This window comes from Perna viridis, chromosome 4 (genome assembly GCF_037379345.1).
Source record: "Perna viridis isolate PV_CMFRI_1.1 ecotype Kerala chromosome 4, ASM3737934v1, whole genome shotgun sequence".
Classification (NCBI taxonomy): domain Eukaryota; kingdom Metazoa; phylum Mollusca; class Bivalvia; order Mytilida; family Mytilidae; genus Perna; species Perna viridis.
The window spans coordinates 51,169,479-51,178,018 of NC_142448.1; positions in this window are offsets into that span (position 1 = coordinate 51,169,479).

Consider the following 8,540-nt stretch of genomic DNA (forward strand, 5'->3'; position numbering starts at 1 on the left):
ATTGAATATTTCGGATAACTGATATCCTTTTTCACCATAAAACTCATAAAACTTTATGAGCATAAAACTCATAAAACTTTATGAGCATAAAACTCACACAACCTCAAAAGCATAAACTCACAAAGTTCAAGATTAAAACAGATTCAGAAGCTGAATCGCGTACGTTGTGGGTGGTTGTATTTTTATCAAAGGCTCACATACGCAAATGATAAGGAGCCATAATGAAAATAACAAAGGGGGTCTTTTTATCAAAATAAAAAATAAAAATTAACTGTGGAAAACAATTTAAAAAAAAAGTCCAAATATAGTAGTACGGCGTATTGATGTATAGCATGTAGTGCTGTACCAGCCTTAGACCAAGACCTAAAAATGAATTATTTTTTCCCGTTTATTCCATCTGGAGAGGTTGTGTGTAATTTCTTCATCCAGAAGCTTTCCCGAGATACTCTTTTACATTTTGACCAGTTTTTATTATGTTTTCTGATCGTAACAACAATGTTGTGGAGATCCTCCTGGGTGTGTTCGGCGGATCTAAGATGGCGATTTAGAGGGAGGTCTGGTTTGCATTTGTTGTCACTGCGATGACCATTCATACGCCTGTTGAAAGGTTGGTCTGTTTCGCCAACGTACTGCGTACCACATCGGCACTGGAGAAGGTATATGGTATTTTTGGTTTTGCAAGTCACGTCGCAAACAATTGCAAAGTCCTTTCCAGTGCAGAAGCTTTTAAACGTTTTTGTGTGCAGCATCTGGATACAGGTCGTACATCTTTTATCTCCACATGGTCGACACTGGCTATATATATATATATCATTTTTACAGTATACTTTAAATGAGATGATTTATGTTTTGGAATATTTAAATCGAGTTAACGGTCAATGTACTAAAATGTTTTCCTGATTCAAATGCGGGGCGCTATTCCATTATTGCTACATTCTTATGAGCACGATGACATCATCAGATATAAATGTGATTCTTTATTTACAGTTGTGTCGTCTGATACCGAATTATTCCACACAAAGAGATTGGATCGATTAGTTCAATGAAGTCATTAAGGAAAATTGGAATTTCAAGTCATCAAACAAAGGCATTGCTAAAAACAAAATCAGCAAATGACATAATACCATTAAAGGCATATTAAACAACAAACAAAACAAAACAAAACAAAAACAAACAAACAGAGAGCGACTTAAGGAATTGTAAAACAACGGATATGGTTAAGTATTAAAAAAACTACAGCGTACAGTTGCGATCACTTCTAACCACTCTTTAATTCTGTCAGAATATGTCAGAAGACAGCAGATAGATCAGAAATCCTGACAGATCCTTATAGGGGCTGCCTTGGGTCAGGACACATTTTGCCCTATTCCCTAACAGATCCTGACAGAAAATGTTCTGGGTCATGATAAAGAAATACGAAAACCTGTTCTAAACTGTCATACCCGTGGACAGTTGATGACACTAAATATATTTTCTGCGTGTCGTAATTTAGACCAGGTAGTCCGCAATTAATAATACAACTGTGTGACGTAATGTAAATTAGCAAATCCAATTATAAAAAAAAATTGCATTTCCATTTATACAGCGCTCATTTTGATCACTCGATAGTGGTTCATTTACCATTTGTTGCTCTCGGCCCAGTCACTCATCGTTCAAAAATCATCATTGCTTACGTGAATAATTTTTAAAATTCGGTCATAGACCTGTAATTAAATTAAATTAATTTAATTATGTAATTAAAGGCCGATGATTCTGTTTTAAGTGTAAAAACGGTAACCAATAATTTCCGGATGTTTGGTAATTTTCAGTAAGTGCAAGATTGATAAAGTAATTGTGAATGAAAGTATGTTCTTTTTAATAACATTAGAGTCTCAAATTATTGTATAAAATGTTTAAATTGATAAATGTGTGACTGCTGTCTATATATTTTGGTCAATATTTTAAAATGCCATTTTTAGCAAAAAATATGAGTGTGAGCACTTCTAATTTCAATTTACTTAAATGGCCTTAAATAAATGTAGAAAATGTAGAAATTGTAAAATATTAGTTTCATATCAGATACCAGTGGCTGTGACACCTGTATTTCAAAATTCTAAAAGTTGACATATTTCTGCAAAATGTATGAGCGTGAGCACCTAAAATTTGCATAAGGGTCTAGAACTATTCACTATTTTCCATGTAACTATCATGTGGGTGACTGTGACGTAATTTTGAGTCAAGATTAGAAATTTCATATTCTTGAAAAATGTATGAGTGCGAACACTTTTAAATTTCATAACAGTCTAAAAATACTGTATAAAATGTAAGAATATAATGGTAACTGACACATATATTTCAATACAAATTCTTCAAACTGATATATATCTGCAAACTGTATGTATGTGAGCACATTCGATTTCCATAAGGATCTAAAATTAACCATTTAAATGCTTTTTTTCCCATATAACTATAACGTGGGTGACTGTTAATTATAAATTTGAGTATAATATTCTTTAAAATTTGTTATATTCTTGCAAACTGTATGAGCGCGAGTACTTTGTAACTATCATGTTGACGACTGCGACACATATATTTCAGTCAAAATTATTAAAAAAAAATTGCAAAATGTATGAGTGTAAACACTTTTAATTTTCATAAAAGTCTTACATCATCTTTGTATGAAATGTTTAAAATTATTACTATAGATACCCTGGTGACTGCGACAGTCCTGATGTTTTAAAGTCAGGGGCGTAGCACCTGGTACGACAGGCAATATTTTGTTTCCGAATCACATGCTTTTACTGTACGTTAGTCAGAGAAGCATTTTCTAGAGACTGTCAGAATCTGTCAGCAACTCTTCTAGTCCACGTCTCAGTTCTACGTAGAACAATTCCTGACAGAGCTTGTCCAAACCCCTGACAGATCCCGACAAGATGTGCCGCGGGTCAGGACAGATTGTAATGTTTCCATATCCTTGTACACGTGTTTCAAGGAGTAAATTCTTATCAGCAGCATTAAAATCAATTATGTAGGAAGATCATAATCAAAATATTAGTTGTATACTATCCAAAGAGGAGGCCAAATCCATCACCGAGAGGTTCTACCATATGCAATGCAAGGAATGAAGCCTCAGTGTTTTACGTATTTTTAAATTTAGAATACTGCCAGATTTTATAAATGGGGTAGATAAAATATGATATAATCCGGGTCAGACAAGTCTGACTACTGGGTTGGCGAAGTTGATTTGTTTTTATATGATTTTTGAAAACATATGATTTTAAGTAATTTTAAAAGCACAAAAAATGTTCTATACTGGTCCTATAAACATGTTTCCATATGTTTTAAATCATATTGAATCCATTCATTTGGAGTCGAGTTTATAGCAAAGCAATTGGGACGGGCGGACAAAATGGCGGGTAAAGGAAGGGACAAGGTGATTCCAATACACAATCCACTCATTGAATGGGATATAATATGTATATTAATAAATGTTGTCGATTTTTTTTTATCTGACTGGCTGGGTTTTGTGACAAATAAGTTCCGGACGTTATTCCTAAAGATGATAACAACTACCAATTTATAAATTGCTCAGATAAGGGATGAATTATTTTAGTAGCTTAAAAACAAAATTATACGTTTATTATTACTTGTCAAAGACTTTGGATAAATGTCTCATGAACGACAAAATATATCAAAAAAAGATATCAATTTCGCCCGAGTTAAGAGGAAAAAATTTCCCTCAAATCTCTCAACTTATTAAAATAAAACGAGAAAAAACAAGAAAACTATTTACTATGCATTGTATAAAGAATAACGATCCAGTTCTAAAACAAAATTGATTTCACCGCGAGTTATACAATAAGATTTAAAAAAAATTCAGATGAGAGATATATCACTAAGGGTCATCGGTTAATAAATCTTCAGGCATATTATACTGACAGTTTGAAATGAATGTGTAGACAGCGTCTTCTCGTCTTGAAGTCTATATTGAAATAAATCTAATGTTGATTTAGTACGTTGTCTTATTTCTTGATAAAAGTACCAAATCAATATCTCACTGAAAAAAAAACAGTCAATGATAAAGAAATTTAAAGTAAAAACAATAAAAGAGTAATCAAGAGAACCAAGTTGAAATCAAAAGAATGTAGTCCATGAACAAAGACAAGACGTGGAAAACCGTCAGACACACACAATGTAGAACATAAAATAACTCAAATAATACGTACGCGACAAAAGTAAATGAGCAACTCGGACTCCACTAAAAATGGGAGCATGGACCAGATGCAGTGGTAGGGTAAGCGTCTTCTGCTTTTCTAGAAACACCCACCGAGAATCTGTGGAGTATGGGCGTTAAAAAGTCAAGTCAGGGGAAAAAGGAAAGGAAAACCATGACACATTGAACAAATCGGTTTTTCATGGTCAGATGGATACACCGTAACGATCAATGATGACGACCATACATCTTCTGTAGTGATGGCTTCAAACTTGTAGCAACATAACCCTGTTCTAGAACCCTAATTGTGAGAAGTCTAGCGCGGTACAAAAAGTCTGCATAGTTACGGCAAGCTCTGGCATAATGTATGAGTGGTGATATGAAAACTCAATATACAGGTGCTGAAAGAATAATGCCAAATATAAGATGAAAGGAAAGCTGAAAATAGGAAATGGAAAGTCATCGCGTTTTTCGAATAGTTTAGTAAATAGTTTTTCTTTACCATCGATCTCTAAGTGTAGGTAAAGCTGACTTCACAGTAACTGTAGTATCCTTTATCTCAAGTTCTCTGGGGTAGATGCAATGTATAAAATCCCCAAAACTAGGATTGTTTAACGATAATACCTCATCTAGTATATAGCGGAAACTGAGATCAAAGGATCTGGTTAAACGACTTTCCTTCCTTTGAATTTTATCAGTAATAAGCCAGCCTCATACATGTAAGAGTAAAGAAGTTGGTCAATGAGTAGAAGAGCACGATTTGTTCCCATTGAAATGCCGACTGTTTGCTGAAAAACGCATCCGCCACGCTGATCAGATATTTTGTCGATAAAAAAAATGCCACATTTGTGAAAACATCTTATTTGGTATATTAGTAAGATGATTTGGAATCGTTTTTACAAAGTTTCAAGAATCTCTACTAAATACTACATAGCTGTGTCTAGATGTACCGTTCTGTTTGGAGTAACAACAATGTATAGTGTTTTGAGTCGGGATTTCAACAGAATATGAGGAAGGATGTATACAGATTTGAAAAATCATAGCTATAGGTTTTAATAATAAATTCTAATAATGATCTTCAATTAAGGGGTTCCAGAAATTTTTCAGGATCCACATTGAATACCACTACAGGAGAAAGAAGTGTCGTGGTAGGGCTTAAGATCATCTTTTACAGCTCTGAGTATAAACGGTTACAGGTTTTAATGCAATTGCTTCAGGGTTTCCAGAGATTTTTCCAATTTTTCAGGATCCACACTGAATAAATATATGTACCACTACATGAATAAAAAGTGTCGTGGTAGGGCTAAAGACCATTTTTTACAGCTGTGAGTATAGAAATTAAGAGTTGTGAAAGCAGTTGGTGGTAAATCAAGCTATGTAGCGTTGTTTGTGTGGATTGTTGTGGAGTATTGGAATCAAGTACATAAACGATAGATACATGTAAGAATCATTGTCTTTAGTAGAGTAGTAGAGGCTCCGGAAGAAGATTTACGATTTTCCACTATCCTTTCTTTGGAGAATGTGTTAGCAGTGTAAGTCCTATTACTGCTATTTTTTCCATCTCCTCTGATAATAAACATTTGATTAAACGTGTTTGACAGACGAAAACAAAGTTTTTGCTACATCGAGGTCTTCGAAAACTGATGTCAGATTATCAGACATTGAACCTTCATACATTTCAAAATTGAAGACCTCAAAAGTCAAAAAAAAAACAAAAAACAAACAAACAAACAAACAAACAAACAAACAAAAAAACAACTAAATCATAACTACATAAATCGATCAAAAGTGGATACAAAACAAAACTTGAAAATCAAAGAAGCAAAATAATATCGAATATGTAAGTTAAGAAAACATCACTGGTTTCGAACAAAAAGTGATAGCATACGAACACACAAAATAGTATAGAAATCAATGTGTTACCTAGGGAACCGAGATTCTAAAAAAATTATATATTTTCCAAGAATAAGGACTAGACAGGGAAAATAGAGACACACACACACACACACACACATCAGAGAACAAAAAAATTCTCTCACAAACGGTACTGGATTAAAAGCCCTTTGAATCCAAGAAATTGGCACTACGACCAATAAGAGTAAGAACAAAATTACCGAACACTTATCCGACCCATAATGAACTAAAGTCCAACATATATTTGGCAAAATAGATATTACACCAATAGTCCTGACTTAGTGCAGACATTTAAAACGAAATGTTGGGTTAAATCGAGGTTTTACAGCGCCCTAAATATCCCTCTAGCTTTGCCGCGCCGCGTGAATATACTAGTGGTGATAACATAGCACTTGTATGTTATTGCGTCATAACTCCAATCTACTTAGCATATGCCTTTTTCGTGCAGTATGATTGGTTGTTCACCTTTTACGACTTCAGCGATGACTGTTTTTACAACAGTGTAAATTCCATGTACATGTCGTAGGCAAACATGGCTACCATCGCGTCGACAAAAATTAGAACCACTTAAAGGTTTAGAACTGTATCATCTGCTTTATGCATGCCACCATTTGCAATGTCAATTTCGAGAATCTTCTATAAAAAAAACTGTTAATTTATTTCAGATAGTTCGGTATTGGAATTATAGGAATTAAACACTGTTTTTTCCAGAATTTATGGATGTGTAATATCAGACCATTCACCCAATAAACAAATAAAATTTTATTCATAAGTTATGGCAATTTAGTTTTAATCTCATACTACTCATTAAAGTTTCGCAATGACAACATACTTTACCTCTTGAATTCTTAATATAGCTTAAAAAGTAAGGTTTATGACAATCATTAAATTCACAAAATAGTTATAATACGGATAAGTGACAGTAATTCAGTAGTACCTGTGGTAATCAAGTATTTTCCGCTGTCAATTTCGGCAAAACAATCTATTACTACATTATCACTTCCATGTCAAATAGCCGTCCCTTTTTTATGTATATACATGTACATGTACATGTACATGCATGTAATACCAAAAAACACTCTGAATCTATAATCAGGCATTGCAGATGAATTATCTGTGTATGTGTTAATAAAAAATAGTCAAAATAAAGCTGAGAATTTGCGCTTTTCTATCATGTTTGTACTTCATTACAAAAATGTAAGAATATTTTTAACATGTATAAGTAATTTGCCTCCACTCTGTCAATTAGCACAAAAATGTTAAAACTTAATATGTGGTTTTCTAGTATAACAATATAACTAACGGTTTTAAAGTTGCAGTTACCAACAATTCTGAACAAATTGGAGCCTTCGGCTTTTGCGTACCTATAACAGTTTAAGATATTTTCTTAACTAGATTTTCTGCAATCGGGCAGATAACTCTTAATTGACAGATAATCACGTCTCACAGGGTGGATTCCAAAGTCTAATCTCAGATTGCAAAAGACGGTCAAAATCTTGTCGTTATACGATTTAATCAGAAGCGGGGGAATTGGACGGCAAAAAGAGTAACAAGAATAAAAAAATACATTACGGTCTTAAACTAGGTGCAACAGAAAAACGTCGTCTGTTTTTTTTTTGTTGTTTTTTTTTCAAAATAGCATGTGCCGAGTTGCCCACGTCGTGTCTGGTTCAACACGGCAACGGAAGATATTTTTTTCTTCATTACACGGTTTAAACTATATATACTTTCATTTGGATGGCTGTCATTTCAAGCACTACCGGCTTCGTGGAACAATTTTGTTTTATAAGATTAAGTATTACTACAATAAGAAGATTTTGTACAGCATTTTGACATAAACCATACCAAGACTATAACAAAATGCCTATTTTATCCCCAAATGATCCTCTTTTATGACATTTAACAATGCTTTAGACAATACAAAGACTGAATAAATTTTCTTGAGTATAACAAAATGTCTTGACATTTGCATTATGACGACAAAAAATTATTCTTCTAGATCATTTATTGTAGAGTTTGTATACCATTTAAATAAATATGCATACTTTGTATACGAATAATACGTAAAGCGTTAATCCAATAGCTGTTATTTATGTAAATATCGGACATTAAGATAAATGTTAGTTATATTAGGATAATACAACGCTTCTTTTATTGGGATGATAAAATAATGTGTGTCTAGCTGTTTTATTATTGCTTGTAATATTCTGAGATGTCATTGATTGTATTGTATTAAGTTCCTGATGCTGGAATGGTCTACTAGGACTCCGGGCAAGACCCAGATGGGATAGTAAGGCTTTTTTTAACACCTTAGAATGGTCTACTTTAAAAAAAGGCGAATGAGGTCTTCAAAAATAAAATTGATAATCCGATATTAAAATTGGATCTGGATAGATTATCATAGATACAAGGAAAAATGAAAATAATAATTTAA